Source organism: Pseudorasbora parva, chromosome 16 (assembly GCF_024679245.1).
Source record: "Pseudorasbora parva isolate DD20220531a chromosome 16, ASM2467924v1, whole genome shotgun sequence".
NCBI lineage: Eukaryota > Metazoa > Chordata > Actinopteri > Cypriniformes > Gobionidae > Pseudorasbora > Pseudorasbora parva.
In genome coordinates this window covers 41,219,722-41,236,773 of record NC_090187.1, presented here as the reverse complement: position 1 = coordinate 41,236,773, position 17,052 = coordinate 41,219,722, and the positions used below count along the sequence as shown (strand labels likewise).

Sequence of the window (17,052 nt, the reverse complement as noted above, 5' to 3'; positions counted from 1 at the left end):
AGAATTCAGCATTAACACACGCCTATGGTTAAAAAAAAGAGGCAGAACTATCCTGTGACATGCACAGGAAAGGTTTTCAACCTGACATTCACAGTCCTTAACATTCCACGCACAAAATACAATGATGGTGACACTCGAAATCCCATCCCACATCATTAGTGGAAGAGCTGTGCTCCACATAACTCAAAGAGAACCACCAAACATGACAGCACTAGTGTGAATGATGTAAACATTAAAGACTGGAGACTGTTAACAATGATTTATTCCTGTCCTGCACTCAACACTGCAGAAATAATATACTAAATATAGAATATATACTGTATGTGTGTGTGTGTGTGTGTGTGATGTTTGACAATGCAAAAGTCTTTATTATTTTAAATGATCTTTTGAACTTTCTATTCATCTAAGAATAGCAAGCAGTCCACACAACTGTTTTCAACATTGATAATACGTGTTACTTGAGCACCAAATGGATTCATGTGAAGGATCATATACTGTAATGCTGAAGTATTTTTGATCAAATCAAATAAATGCAGCTTTGATGAGCATCCTTTCAAAACATTAAAGAATCTTGCTAACTCCAACATTTTGAACGATGGTATAGTATACGGAAACTATGGAGCCCCTATACAAAAAAAAAGACTTGTTAAATTTACGTAAAAAAGCGGTGTCAAGTGGATCCACGCAACTATATTGAGTCATTTTTACAATTACGTTATATGAACACAAGAAATTCAAGTAAAGCTGACAAAATTGCTTTGAGTAAATACAAACCATTTGAATACGTCACTGTTACATAATATTTATATGTGCAGTTTATTTAATAATGTTGTGTTAAATGTATATGTAACGGGGTTCGTTGATGGAAGGAAGGAGGCGGGAACCGGCGAACGTTCAACAAACTTTAATTCCAAAATAATTAAACAAAACGAAAGTAAACCGTGGGCAGCCCCTCACGGACGACTGCCCACACACACACGCACACATAATAAAACACGGGCAGCCCCTCACGAACGACTGCCCACACACACACGCACACATAATAAAACACGGGCAGCCCCTCACGGACGACTGCCCACACACACACGCACACATAATAAAACACGGGCAGCCCCTCACGGACGACTGCCCACACACACACGCACACATAATAAAACACGGGCAGATTCTCACGGACGACTGCCCACACACACACGCACACATAATAAAACACGGGCAGCCCCTCACGGACGACTGCCCACACACACATAACAAAACTCAACATAAAATCCAGGCCTGGTCCTCTCTCGTCTTCCGCTGCCTTTGCCCCTCCTTTTATGCTCCCGTCACTCTGCCGCGGAGGGCAGGAATTCCATCCAATAAATATGCGCATATATGAGTGCCAACAGTCTTCTGCATAATGGCAACCACAAAATTACAGAACTTCTCTAAATGCCCTACATACCTAAACATTAAACAGTAACATAAGCTAACAACATCTTTCCCTTTACTGAAAACACATAAAATAACACTTCAATTCCTAAATGTACTCTCCTAATGCAGTCCCATGCAAAGCAGGCTGGGAACTACAGATCCACTGTGCAGTTTGTTCATTTTACTCAGCAATGTTAAGTTGACCGAACAAACACTTATTAAAGCTACACTGTGTGATATTTTCCCGCATCTAGCGGTGTAAAGGTATATGACCATCCAGTGAATAATAGTTTCTGTTCCGCTCAATTCTGATTTCATTTTAACTCCTACGGTGGCCGATTTAGTTTCGGTGCCATCGAGTGTTAAAATGTGAAAGGCAAAGTTTGAATTTACGGGTATGTCCCTCTTTGGCTAATGTACTTTCAAGATGGAGGAGCAACATGGCGACTGGCATTCGAACCCCTCACCCGTATGTATTTTCAATGGCATATTATAAACTTACGAGAATACTTTATTACTTGAAAGAAGTAAATATACATTAATGAGCATATATATTTCTGAAAGAACTAAGTGTTTTTAGCTAAGAATAAACTAAAAAAGTTACACAGTGTAGCTTTAAGTAAGCTGACAATACTCATTTTTAGTAGAAACAACTCAGTAAATTTAAGTTCATGTAGTTACATGAGTTTGTGAAGTAATGTGAACAAGGTTGATTTGTGTGCAATCAACAAAAGTGAAAGTATTTTTTTGAGTGTATAGGAACATGGTGATGGAAAAAAATGAAATGGGAGAAAAAGTATGTTTCAATGCTTTTTGTGTTCTCTTGCAAAAGTTTTGTGTTCCCCTGAGAAACGTTGTGTTCGCTCGCAAAGAACTCAAAAGTTTTGTAAGAGAATGCAAAGTTTCTCTGGGGAACGCGGACATTTTGCGAGGGAACGCAAAAGCATTAACATTAGGGATGTCCTGATCAAGACTTTTGTGCCCCTGAGACCAGCATGACAGCTGATGTAAAATAAAGGATCCGGCTTAGAATAGCCGATACCGATCCTTGATATTAGCTTGGAACATTCCTAATTAACATAATTTTTTTTCCTCCCATCTTATAGTTTTTCCATTACAATGTCCCTTTAGGGCCTCCGTAGGGACTCCTTTTTCAAAATGTAACAATGTCAAAAAGGCTGTGCAATGATTGAGCTGAAAACGCCAAATAGGAGGCATCACAGCTGGTAAAACATGATCCTGCGAGACCTCTATATCCAGACAAAAAACAACAGCAGACAAACCTGACAATTTAATGACAGAGAAGGAGCTGAAAATGTCAGTAATGACAGCTGTTACTGCTTTAAGGGCCTTGGGTATCATTTAATCAAAACTAAACCTCTAGAACAGGAACTTCACCGAGAACAGAAGCGTGTTGAAAAGCTGCATTTGATTTAAATTCAGACTAGAGAAAACAAAAGTCTGACGGCTTCTGTCAGAAATCAGAAGTTTACAGTTCCACTTTATTCTCTCTTTTGCCTTTATATGTGTGAACAACAATATAGAAACAACTGAGCAAACACACATACACTCCCAGCAGCCCAATTGCAAATACATTTCACACAAACCCCTTATTTAGGCTTCCAAACAACCATTTCAGTCAGAGGCATTAAGTGGATAAAGCAATTGAAAGTCAGAGTATTGAGAGACTGTGGAAAGCTTACTAGTGTACTATAGTCTCCGCATACATTACAAGATTCAATGAATTGACTGATTCAAGGAAAACAAAGAATTTACATCTTTGAATTATTAAAATGGGTAGAATTATATAATGATTAGAAATGCAGGGACTCACACACCTGCTCCAGAGAGGATGATTACAATGGTCCATAATGTGATCCTTTATGTGTGTGTCTGTGTTTTATATTATTGAATTGTAAACCAGTAGAAGCACATCTTCTGCCTGCTACCACGGGTTTATATATCATCTTGTTTTTCTCACTTAAGGAAAGAGAAAGAGAGAAAAAGTAAATGTGAGAAGAGAGAGAGAGGATTTAATCTAACCAAAAATCATTTGAATTGCCAATTACGCTAATGACGATCACCCACGACAGTCTCAAGTGCTGATTATCATGAGGTTGTCAGAAATGGAGAAACTAAAGTGACAATCCAAAATTCAGAATGATTTTAGTGGGCGGGATATTTTAGGCAGCAAGTGAACATTTTGTCCTCAAAGTTGATGTGTTAGAAGCAGGAAAAATGGGCAAGCATAAGGATTTAAGCAACTTTGACAAGGGCAAAAAACAAAAAAATGTACAAAAATTGTTTGGCTAGACGACTGGGTCAGAGCATCTCCAAAACTGCAGCTCTTGTGGGCTGTTCCCGGTCAGCAGTGATCAGTATCTTTCAAAAGTGGACCAAGGAAGGAACAGTGAACCAGCGTCAGGGTCATGGGCGGCCAAGGCTCATTGATGCACATGGAGAATGGGCAATGTTCTGCTGGGAAACCTTGGGTCCTGGGAAAAAATGGTTCATGAATGGTCTGAGTAGCACAACAACAAGTTTGAGGTGTTGACTTAGCCTTTAAATTCCCCAAATCTCAATCTAATCTGTGGGATGTGCTGAATAAACCGAATCCGATCCATGAAGACGCAGTGGCTGAGTTTTGTTTTCGTCAATGCTATTGTTTGCGTGAACCGCAAAGCATTTCTCGCCAGACTGCTTTATAACTGAGGGTCAGTATAAAGCAGGTTTGGCTAAGAAGCTGCTCCTGAATAAAGGATTCAGATCTGTATCAGCTGTTTGTGTTCTTAGCATTGTCAAATGTCGAGAACGCATTATTGTAGCTTGAAAATACATTAATTTCAGCCCCACCTCACAACTTACATGACTTAAATGATCTGCTGCTAACATCTTGTACCAGATACCACAGCACACCTTCAGGGGTCTATTGGAGTCCATGCCTCGACGGGTCAGGGCTGTTTTGACAGCAAAAGGGGGACCAACAAAATATTAGGTCATAATGTTATGCCTGATATATATATATATACACACACACACACACACACACACACACACACACACACACACACACACACACACACACAGATACAGGCCAAAAGTTTGGACACATTACTATTTGTAATGTTTTTTATTTGATAAAAAAAATACAGTTTTTTTTTTTTTTAATAATAATGTGATATTATTAACGTTTAAAATATTTGGTTTTCAATTTATTATACTTTAAATTATAATTTATTTCTGTGATGCAAAGCTGAATTTTCAGGATCATTCCTCCAGTCTTCAGTGATCATGATCCTTCAGAAATCATTCTCATATTCTGATTTATTATGAGTGTTGGAAACAGTTCTGCTGCCTAATATGTTTGATGAATAAAATGTTCAAAATAACTGCATTTATTCAAAATAAAAACATATTTTCAAATAATATAAATCTCCTTTACTATACATTTTTATCAATTTAACGCATCCTTGCTGAATAAAATGACTGACCCCAAATTACTAACCAGTAGTGTATATTGTTGTCACAAATTATTTCTATTTTTAAAACATTTGCTTTTTTTATTTGTATTTTTTATAATTACTTTTTATTCATCAAAGTATTATAAAAAGTATCGCAGGTTATGAAAAATATTAAGCAGCAGAACTGTTTCCAACTTTGAAAATGAATCCTCATATGAGAATGATTTCTGAAGGATCAAGATCACTGAAGACTGGAGGAATGATCCTAAAAAATCAGCTTTAATCATTTAAAGTATAACAAATCGAAAAACAATTATTTTAAATTGTAATAATATATCACAATATAATTTTTTTTCTGTATTTTTGACCAAATAAATGCAGGCTCAAACCGTATTTTCTGTCCTGCTACACTGCCCCTGCCCCTAAACCTACCCTTCACAGAAAACATTCTGCATTTTTACTTTCTCAAAAAAACTCCTTCTGTATGATTTATAAGATGTTTTCCTCATAATGTCCCCACAAGGACAAGGATTTCGGATATTGCCATCTTTGTGGGGAAATTTTGTCCCCTTATAACGTAGGGATTACCAACACACACACACACACACACACACACACACACACACACACACACACACACACACACAATTCATGCAGATAACTATTACAATAAGACAGAAAAACACAAACAGTCAAGTCATAAATATGAAATTCACTGTCTTAAATACTTTATATTTAATCATTTTGTAACTGGTGCCATCAGGTTTGGCTCATTTATGTTTATATAACTACATCAAAATAAATTATTTATAATGATTCATATGTTCACTAATTACCAGCCGTCCAGACAAACCAACACCACCTACACTGGTACATAATAGCTGTAACAATATTTCACTTTCATTTGCCTCTTAAGTGGATAATATATTTTCTAATATTTCATATGTGCACACATTTATTCTTTATTGAAACAGTGTATACATATAATGAACATTTGGCTTTCAAAATGCTGTCCACGAGATGTAATAAGAAGCATTAACTTTCTCAAACTGTATTTATGCAGCTTGTAAAAGCGATGATTTGCTTTGAAAAGAAATGGACATTTCACCTTAACTCCCATTAACCTTCCTTCCAGCATTTCTGTAGGATGAGTGACGTTCCATTGTATTCAGATACACATGCAGTTTTTTAGTACAATGTGTTGTTGGCCTTCATAACTGAAGTTTTTTCCTATGGATATTGTGGTTAAGGTTTAGAAATTCATATTAGAATTTCAGAAATATGGGAACAATGTGAAAAGAAAAAGGTGTGTGGAATGACATATACATATTCATTTGTATTTGCATTTAGAGTTCTAGAGAAACACAGAAATGTAAATGTAAGCTCATTCATGGCTTCTTGGCTTTAAATGTGTTATGACAGAATTTATTTTTAAAAAAAATTGTGTGCCGGTGTAGCAGGTGAGCATTGGAAAATTGGCATGATATTAAATGGATTATCTGAAGTAGCATATGTTGTTGCAGTAATCAACCTCATGGTAAAAATACAGAAATTTAAACTTACTGTCCTTCATTCACTCTCATCAAATCACAATCCAGCGTTTTTTTTTAACCCTCTTCCCGCCAGCCAAGCTCAATGGCCCACAGAATATTTTGTTATATAAATATCTGCACATGCAATATATCAAAAGCTAGTTTTATTCTAGCTCATTCTTTTTTATCAACATTTAAATGAGGGTATATTTCATTAAAAAAGCAACATTGTGATCAAAAGTTTGAGAAATCGCGTTTTTGTCAAAGATTATGTCTAGATCGGATTCAGAGCGATGATTAAAACACAGATGGAGTCCTTCAACACCCCAAAGCTTCACAGTCCTAGAGCTCGTCCTGGGTACACATTTCATTCAGTAACTTTAGGCAATTTTGATTTATATGCTGTTGGACATTGCATTATTTTTTACATATGCATAATACATACCGCTTGTTTCTGCATCTTCTTCGAATCCGGAGATTCTGTACTCTTTCAGAAGATGTGTAACAGCGCCCCCTACTGTATAACAGGTGAAAGCCGGAAATTTCCATCAATGGCGGGGAAAGAGTTAAATATCCTCTAACAAACTGGCATTTATTGTTTCAATGTGCCATTATTTGCATACAGTTTCCACCACCAGTTTGCTGAGCGTCTTCTCGTCCCTGCTGTCTCCGAGCTAAAATCTGTTGGGTCCAAACATGAGCACTAAATAACATGCTAAATTGTTGTCAGAAATTAAACTCCCTGGTGGACAAGTAGCCATTACTGCATCCAAATGCTTTTCTCTAGCAACGTGTATTTTCTGCTCAGTCTGATTTAACCCTTCGTTAGAAGCGACTGATTTGTTCGTTGATTATTTTTGAGTCCAGCTGAGGAGGAAAGATCCCTGGAGGATGAATAATAACTCTTACCTTTGATGGCTGACTCGTGATGGTTTCTGGCTAAGCCACACTCCTAAGGATGAGATTAAGGGTAATGCTCAGTGGTGTGCACATTTTCTTTACTGACATAAATGACAAATTAAAAGTCTAACTAAAGTTTTTGAATTTTGTTTTAATAGGCTGCATATATGGGGAAAAAAACGATTCTATTAATATGTAAATGATCTCTGAAAAAGGTTCTGGGCAGTATGGAGAGCATGTGATCGGCATACAAAAGGTAATTCTGACTTGTCACTCTCCAATAGAGGTATTTAACCATAAAATGAACCGATCTTGACAATGTCATGCTGTATTCTTTCTCTGAGAAAAGCTCTTTAATATGGGCTTCTTGGAGGTAATACCTTTCTGATCAATCAATTGTTATATTATATACATTTTTTTTGTTGATAGGCTGAATAGGACTATTATTTCTGAAGTACTCTTACTGCACCATAGAAATGCATTTTACTTCAAATAAAATTATAATCTGAAATATCTTTAGTGCTTCTACACAAAACACCTAAACTCTATGATGATGAATCTATATCGCATGCATTTGTTATAAAATATAAACTGTACAAACCAAAAAGTATATACAGGAAGGCTAAAGTCATGGTCATGTAGCCGCAGTTTATTTGATTTATGTTTTAGAGGGAAATATGAATGCACTGTTTGTTGCCTAACTATAACCACTGAGTCTAAAGCGACTGTAAAATGTGTTAAATAATACAGCTTTATTTTTGTTAACACACTTTTAGGGCCCTATCATACACCCGGTGCAATGTGACATCAGGCACGACACAAGTGTTTTTTCCTCGTTTTTCCTAGCAATTATCATTTGCACGTCCAGCTCCACGTTGTTTAAGCAAATGACTATTTTCGTCTATCTTTAGTCGACAAAAACTGATGACATTTTAGTCTAGTTTTAGTGAATCAAAATTGTATTTTAGTCTTTTTTACTTTTAGTAATGGAATTCTATATTTAACCCCGTCAGTATAGTATAAGTACCTTCTTTCACAGCACATACTGTTTTCTTGTCCACTTTTATGTTATGAAAGTTTTTTCAAATGTCGTTTCTTCTTTTTATTCCTTAAAGGTTTAGTTTACCCTAAAATAAAAAATTCTCTCATTAATGACTCACCCTAATGTCATTCGACACCCGTCAGACCTCCGTTCATCTTCAGAACACAAATGAAGATATTAGTGTTGAAATCCGATGGCTCAGAAAGGCCTTCATAGACACCAATGTCATTTCCTCTCTCAAGACCCATAAAGGCACTAAAGACGTCGTTACAAAGCCCATCTCACTACAGTGGCCCTACAATTATTTTATGAAGCGACGAGAATATTTTTTGTGCGCAAAAAAACAAAAAACGAAATAATGACTTATATAGTGACGGGCTGATTCAAAACAAAGAGTTGAACGGTTATGAATCAGTGAATCGATTCATGATTCGGATCGCCAATGTCACGTGATTTCAGCGGTTTGACACACGATCCGAATCATGAATTGATTCAATGATTCATAACGGTTCGAAACTTTGTTTTGGAATCGGCCCGTCACTATATAAATCATTATTTAGTTGTTGTTTTTTGCGTACAAAAACTATTCTCGTCTCTTCATAAAGTGATTTTAGAGCCGCTGTAGTGAGATGGGCTTTGTAACGACGTCTTTAGTGCCTTTATGGGTCTTGAGAGAGGAAATGACATTGGTATCAATGAAGGCCTTTCTGAGCCATCGGATTTCAATAAAAATATCTTCATCTGTGTTCTGTGTCTTTGGTGGGGAAAATGCTATTTTTTGCTCTTTTTGTTCAGAATGTAGCTTTTTAATGAAACTTACCCACATTTAAGTGTTGATTAAAAAAAGAATGCATGATAGCTGGCAACTTCTTTAAAAAATGCTGGCATGGAAATAGTTATCTGGCTTGACTTTAAGTGTTTACATTATTTTTATCCATTATTCTCATATTTATGATTCTTCTCATATTTATATTCCTCATATGAGGCTCACTGCACAAAATCACCACGCAGTTTCTTCACATATGAACAAAAGGCCGAAGTTCAGACAAGCCAGTAGATACATCTTCTGTTTTGAAGATGAAGAACAGCTCTTCAAACTTGGCAGGTTTATGAAGTTACTTGTCAGGGGGACAAAAATTGTACAAAAAAAACTAGTGGAAACAACTCAGAATCTAAATGACAACTGAAACATGCTCAGAAATGACTGGCTGGAATGTGACCAGCAGTTAGGTATTGGTAATTGAAATCAGAGATAGAGAATTCCTCAATAACTGAGCAATTTTAATTTGTTATATATATATACGGGTGCTCTGTCTGTGCATGCGATCCTGCTGTGCGTCTTTCTTTGCGTCGAGTGCGTCACATACATTTTGACAGCACTTGTTACTTTACTTAAAAAAGTAATCTGATTACATTACTTGTAATGTTTTGACCACAGATGTGAATGTGATTTTTTGTACATCTCTCCTCCTGGGACCCAGTAATAGACTTTTGTCCACTGTAGTGGACATTATATTTTAGTGAGTTTCTGTGACATCACACACGTCACAGTTTTGAGTCAGGATGTCCTTTATAGAGCACATTCAGGGCTTTGCACAGAGACCAAATGTTTGGAGGTTTCACCAGGACAACAACAACTTATTGGTCTTTAAAAATGGCTGACATTAATGTTTAGCACTCTTATGGAAATATGGTAATATTTTGTAATTATAATTTAAATCTGATTATTTTTCTATTTGTTTGTTATAAATCAACATCTCAGGAAAATGCTATGGGGTTTCTAATCAAAATATGACTTTTTGTTACAAAACAGGGCATTGATTTCATAAATGTCCACTGTAGAGGACACCGGGACATAAATCATGTTTATCAGGCATTTTGGAGACACAAACAGTAAATAGGGAAATAAATTACACAACAATATTCCTATGAAATATTACATATTATTATGAAAATGTTGCCAATTATTACTCCCCTTATTACACTTCTTTTTTTCATTACATGTTGCACCAAGGACACAATAATATGCAAATTAGATGCAATATACCGAAACATTGTATTGACTGGGAAAATCTAAGTATGGCCATTTTACCCACATATTGCATAAAGTAAGATGGTATATCAAAGCATTCAGTTATATATTTTATAACATAGCTCAGAAACATCTTTAAAAAAAAGTTTGTTTTAAAAAAATCCTGAAACTTAAAACTGTATTTGTGAATTAAAAATAAATCCCATTGTTTTTGCCTATACATGCAATTTCATTTCATTATTTTTTTTAACAACTGAGTCCTGGTGTCAACTATAGAGGACATATCATAACATATTAATACAATATAATTTTCCAAAAAAATAATGTCCATTTGTTTCTGCTCTAAACAATCTAATGACATGAAAAAATACAAAATTCGAAAAACTTTTTTTTTCTGGGTCCCAGGAGGATACGGGTGCTCTGTCTGTGCATGCGATCCTGCTGTGCGTCTTTCTTTGCGTCTGGTGCGTCACATACATTTTGACAGCACTTGTTACTTTACTTGAAAAAGTAATCTGATTACATTACTTATAGGGATGCACGATATTATCGGCACGACATCGGAATCGGCCGATAAACGCTTAAAATATAAAAATCGGCATCGGCCGATATGAAAACATTATGCCGATATGCCTTGCCGATATGATAACGTGTTGATATGCGCCTGCAATAACTCACGTGTGCAAGGAGTGCTACAGATGAGACCATGTCAGCACTGCAGTCATTCTTCAAGTGAAAACAAGAAAATACATTGCATGTACAGTGATTGATATTGACTGTTTTTAAATGCTGCCTTGAATTTCTGAATGCACGTACAGAAGGACGTGACCGTCAGCAGCAGATTTGCCACGTTTTCACAACAAAACCAGCCCAAAACGAGCCCAATCGCGTCTCCCCACTCTCTAGCGCGTGTGGCAGCCTCCACAGCAGCAGAAGCTCCTCCAGGTCCTAGTGCCCTCCAGCTAGACCGCTATATATTTATACATGTAGTGGGTGCGCTGTTGTTACAGTAATACAATGAAAAGTAGAATACACAAATAAATTGAAGTTACTTCTTGTTCTGAATAAACAAATCAGCAATGATGTCATAAATCACAAGCATGACACTTGTAAATTAAATACTTTTATATACAGTGTATTAATCTGTAATAAAATTTTACGAAATGGATGATGAAAAATAATCCAAGGAGCTCTACAATAATTGTAGAATTAAAAGACAGCATCAACGGATGTCATGCCACCTACACTTCATGTGCACAAACGTTAAATCCAAAAATACAATATTTAGCTGCATCTGGGGTGAAAAATTACTGACTTTATTATTGTTATTTTCAGAGCTTTTAATATACTCTTATCATAAAAAGAACTTTATTAACATTTATTTATCTTCAACAAGAATCCTTTTAGTAAGGATACCTCAGAAATCTGAAACCAGAACGAAAAAAAAATAGTTTTTTCTCAAAATGGTGTTGTTTCCAAACAAAGGGATAAAATAAACATATATCGGCATCGGTATCGGCATCGGCCAAAATGAGCTGAAAAATATCGGCATATCGGATATCGGCAAAAATCCAATATCGTGCATCCCTAATTACTTATAATGTTTTGACCACAGGTGTGAATGTGATTTTTTTGTACATCTTTACAACTTTAGTTCTTCATTTTCTCTGTAAAATAAGGCATATGAAAAAGGTGTATGACTAAATTTCTTTTCCTCTAATGGATATTTATGATAGACTGACTTTAGGGGATATATCACATCACATTCACTTTTGTTTCACAAGTGGATTGACAAATCTTCCATCTGAAGAGATGATGTTCTGTCAGATTTCACTGTGGTGGCTCATGAATTTTGCTCCAGGACACTTGTTTCTCTTCACCCACTCGTAAAGGAAGGAAATTACCTCAATCAATCATGTCAGTGGCTCGACTGAGACTTCATTAGGTCAGCCGCTTGGACACCATTCATACTTATTTTTTATTTCTATTAGCTCATTTTTTAGCTTCTCCCCTCATTCAGACCCTAAACCGCACAGCCTACGACACCCTGGTTATTAAAGTGGAAATGAACATGAGGCTTGTGTCTGAAGTCTTGTGTATCAGTCAAAATGGATTTCTCCATGGAAGCTTCCAGTAAACTGTGCAGAAGGAAGGGGTGTTATTGAATGGCAGCAGGTTGCCACCAAATTGGCTATTACACCCACAAAATTATGCCAGTGCTCAATTCACATAGAAGTATAGCATTCACCCTCAAACCCCGTAATACAAACCCTATGAGAAAATCTCCAACGAGCCAGCCATCTCCACAATGACGGTGTGTTTTCATCTGTATTTTCAGCCGGCTTCCCACCTCTCATCTTCTCCCTCTCTCTTTCCAGCTCTCTCTTGCTCTGTGCGTTTCTGTCTCCATTCTGTTCTCTCTGCTTGTGCCAGCATGAGTCCTGGCCTGGGTGTTTTTGCTGCTCTCCTTCCCGATAGCTTGACAGCGGGAAACTGACCGTCATTTTCTCCCTCAGTGAACAATTTCCCAGCTCATACCAAGCCCTGCCAGCTAAACCCTATGGGTGCTCTCATCCTTACCTTTAAAGACCCTATAAATTGGCTTGATGATCGCAGTTTACTGTCTTGAGTTGACATATATCCCCAATTTAAACAAAACATTTGTGCAAATAGTTTGTTCTTTTTAGTCAATAGCTTTTAGTTTATGTCAGAGAAGGGCCATGATGGCATTTTCATTCTGAAGTGCAAGATGAGTCATCAATATTTTGTCTGTTTTCCCCGAAGATACAAATGGTGAATTTTACATTAAAGGATTAGTTCACATCAATACTCACCCCCATCTCATCCAAGATGTTCATGTCTTTCTTTCCTCAGTCGAAAAGAAATTACATTTTTTTGAGGAACACTTTTCAGGATTTTTTTCCTCATAATGCATTTCAATTGGAACCAAGAGTTGAAGGTCCAAATCAATGAAGTTTCAAAGGCTGTGAAGGTCTTTAGACTCCAGCCAAGAAATATTTTCAACAACAAAAAAAATAAATATTTATATACTTTTTAACCTCAAATGCTTGACTCTGGTGTTCTGCTTCTTCATGACGTATGACGTCAACATGATGGAAAGGTGGAAGTACCGACCCAGTGCCGAAAAAACTTCATCTCATGTTCTCCTCCAACTTTAAAACTGTCCAACAATGTTGGTTTACCATTATTTTTGTAAAGGTCATTGTTTTGTTTTGTTTTTTGTGAAGGATTTAATTGCATGTTCATTTTAGCACTGGGACGGTACTTCCATCTACTTCAAGGGTGTGACCTTTCCGACGTTATGATGTAATACACAGTGAATAACAACACAGAAGTTGTGCATTGGAGGTTAAAAAGTTTTTTCTTTTTGAAAATGACAGATGGTTTGGCTCAATAAGACCCTATTCGTCGGCTGGGATCGTGCAGAGCCTCTAAAGCTCTACGAAGCCCTTTGAAATTGCATTGATTTGGATCTTCAACCGTTGGTTGCAATTGAAAACCCTTATGTGAAGAAAAATCCTGCTATGTTTTTATTAACTTAATTTCCTTTCAACTGAAGAAAGAAAGACATGAAAATCTTGGATTAGATGGGGGTTAGTAAATTAATTTTCATTTTGAAGTGAACTAATCCTTTAAGTTGTTATGTGATAAATGTTTAATGTTGTCAATCATTTAGTAGAGATAGTCTCAAAACTAATAAAGCAACTCTCAAATCAAAAAAATAAAAATCTTGACTGGTACATGCATAGAATGACTACTAGAAATAGGGCAACACAAACTAAAATTTCACAATGTTGTACATTAGTTGGCGTCGGTATGTTCTAGGTTCAGGTCGCTATATTTAATGTAGTCTGCAATAGGCATCCATTTTGTCCACTCAAAGTGATCATGTTGCTTACGAAGACTGGATTAAAGGGGATAGTTCACCCCAAAATAAAAATGATTTAATTAATTACTCACCCTCATGTCATTCTAAACTTGTAAGACTTTCGGTCATTGGTTCTTGCTGAAGCTCAAATGTCAATAAAAGCCTAAATTCAATCTGATCAAGACAATTTTGGACTTAACTGCTCAATACATATTGGTTAGTTTTATGATCTCTTAATTAACTTTTTGAGGCGTCAAAGTGATAGTCTTCTTTTGGATTTCCACAGAAACACCTCTCAACGCTCTCACTAATCAGCTGTGGATTTGATGGCTCATTAGCGTGTGAGAATGTCATGGATCCGTCTGGAGACAGAGTGCTTTCTCAGTGGATGTGACAGATCTGCTGATGCGGCAAACCGGAGACTCATACCTCAAATGCTGAAACACAAAAATAGGTCGGTCTGCACTGTCTAGTCCCCTCTTTCAACTGTCTTCAATAGCCTAATGAGCTGCTGTCCTTTAGCTACACAACACCACTCACATGGGCTTACACACTCGTCATACTTCTGATGGGCCTTCAGCTCTCTGCTCCCAATACAAATTAAGACTTTGAGAAAACTGCACTGTACACTCAAACAAGATGCCAAGCTACATTTACAGTACCGTGCTGTCATGGGTGTCTTACAAAAAGAAAAACAAAGGGATGCTTTTTTCTTACCACGATTTCTAACTCGATTTTTTTATGCTGTTCACTTGATTTAACACCTTTGTATCAGGCTTCTGTTAAAATGTGATTTCTTCATATTAAATTGACTTGAAATGTTTTTTACTTGATGTTTTCATTAACACATTTCAATCAAGTAACCCAATCAAACAGGACTTTTGTCTGCATGCTGATACAACCCATCATGCTTTCACTGGGCTGAATTAGGAGAGTAAATGTTGAAATAGAGTGTTATTTTATGTGTTTTTTAGCAAGATGAGAGAATTGCGAGACTTGGTGATATTACGTAACTATAACTGTTAATATTGCATAACTATATTTCTGTTATGTTAGTGGTTTTGGGGGTTATCATGCACTGAAAAAAATGACTGTGGTATGGTAAAATCTATTACATTAATGTAATTTAATTCATGTAATTATTACATTGTAAAATAAAGTTTAAGTTGGAACTATATATCTTAAGTAAAATGTACACAGTCTATTCATGTAATAACTTAACTGAGAAAAAAGAGTAAATTTTATCATATATTTACAAATAATATTTAATGTTTTATAGTCACAGCACATTCACCTAAAATATTAAGTAAATTTTAATCTGAAAAGCAAAGTGCATTTGAAAATGCGCACAGATTTTTCGCAAAGATCCAACTTGTTCAGTGGTGGCAGAGACGGTCATTTTGGGATGTTGCTTTTATGTGGCTGACTTATTCTCAATAAGTTTTAACTTTTCACTGAACGTGAGTTTTAATCACAATAACGGTAGCCAAAGCTACATAAGTTCTTATTGAGAATTAATAGAGTTTTTTTATGTCACCATTATGGCGATTAGTGTTTTCTTTAGTTGGGCAGTTTGGCGACTTTTTAATGTTAGTGTTTCTCTCACTGCTGTGACTGAGTTTGCTATGGCAAGAAAAGCAGAGAAAACATGATCAGATGCTTTTGGCTGCTTGATGATCAGAATATGATCATTGTGTAGGGGCTTAATTCACCAATCTTATACGAGAATATGAGCAATATACTATTAACCTTGTTTTTTATTCTAGAAAAGATCCAGCACAGTTTTAACCAGAAAAGTTGAATACATTTTATAACAGACTGTACACTTAGCACTTTGAACACCTGCAAGCTTTTCTCACATACAGATATCAAGATTCAGCCTAAGAATCTCATCAATGGTGACATGCTTCATGCCACAATGCATTCTGGGAGCATCATGCAAACCTAAGAAATATCAGCAATATTCACTTGGGTTTGTAATTGGATGCAATGGTAATCTGAGTGAAAGTTACAATCTATAGATGAGTATTGCCAGTGCAATTTACTTGTGTATTTTACATAAAAAATAAGTGGTTCTAGTAAGTAAATATTACTTAGAATAGCCCGAGTAAAGATTACAAGCACTTTCTGTGTGGAAAAAGTTTCCTAGCTTTTTTTAAGTAAATGTCACTCCAAATTTTTTTCAGTGTGGTAAAGTGTTAAGCTTGGATTGAAGACCTGCTAACATGAATTCAAATGGCTTTAATATTAAAGCAACCATTATGATAATGCTCTGACTGAAACCAACATCACTTCTGGACTGACAACATGAAAAGTTGTTAACACTTTAGTTTAGGGTCCAAATCTCAGTATTAACTAGTTGCTTATTAGCATGCATATTACTTGGATATTGGCTGTTTATTAATACTTATAAAGCACATGTTAATGCCTTCTTCTGCATGACCATATTCTACATCCCTTAATCCTACCCAATAGCTAAACTTAACAACTAGCAGTAGTTAGGAGTTTATTTAAGCGAAAGTCAAAAAGTGTAATTTTAATTATGTAAATCACAGGACTAAATTGTTAATTTAGTCACTGAACTGAGACCATTCATTCAAGTTAAATGAACACCATTGATTCTAGTTAGTTGTACATGGTTGATTCTGTTGGATTTTACTTCTTTCAATCTCATGAAACCACTGTCAATGATCAAATCAAGTTCAGCCAGAGAGCTATTTTTTTAGACATTTGGGATCCAATTAATGACGTTAATGCAGCCACTGTATGAAATTACATTTCAG

General features: G+C 36.0%; 1 long non-coding RNA gene across 1 annotated transcript in view; it reads left to right on the top strand.

Annotated features, from left to right (window-relative positions):
• LOC137043024 (uncharacterized) overlaps positions 1-15,042 on the top strand; it is a 110,782-nt gene extending 95,740 nt beyond the window's left edge. The window contains exons 3-5 of the long non-coding RNA XR_010898405.1: positions 7,274-7,376; positions 7,465-7,562; positions 14,556-15,042. This is a non-coding gene — a long non-coding RNA (uncharacterized lncRNA). The remainder of the gene's footprint in view (positions 1-7,273; positions 7,377-7,464; positions 7,563-14,555) is intronic.
• Positions 15,043-17,052: the final 2,010 nt, after the last annotated feature.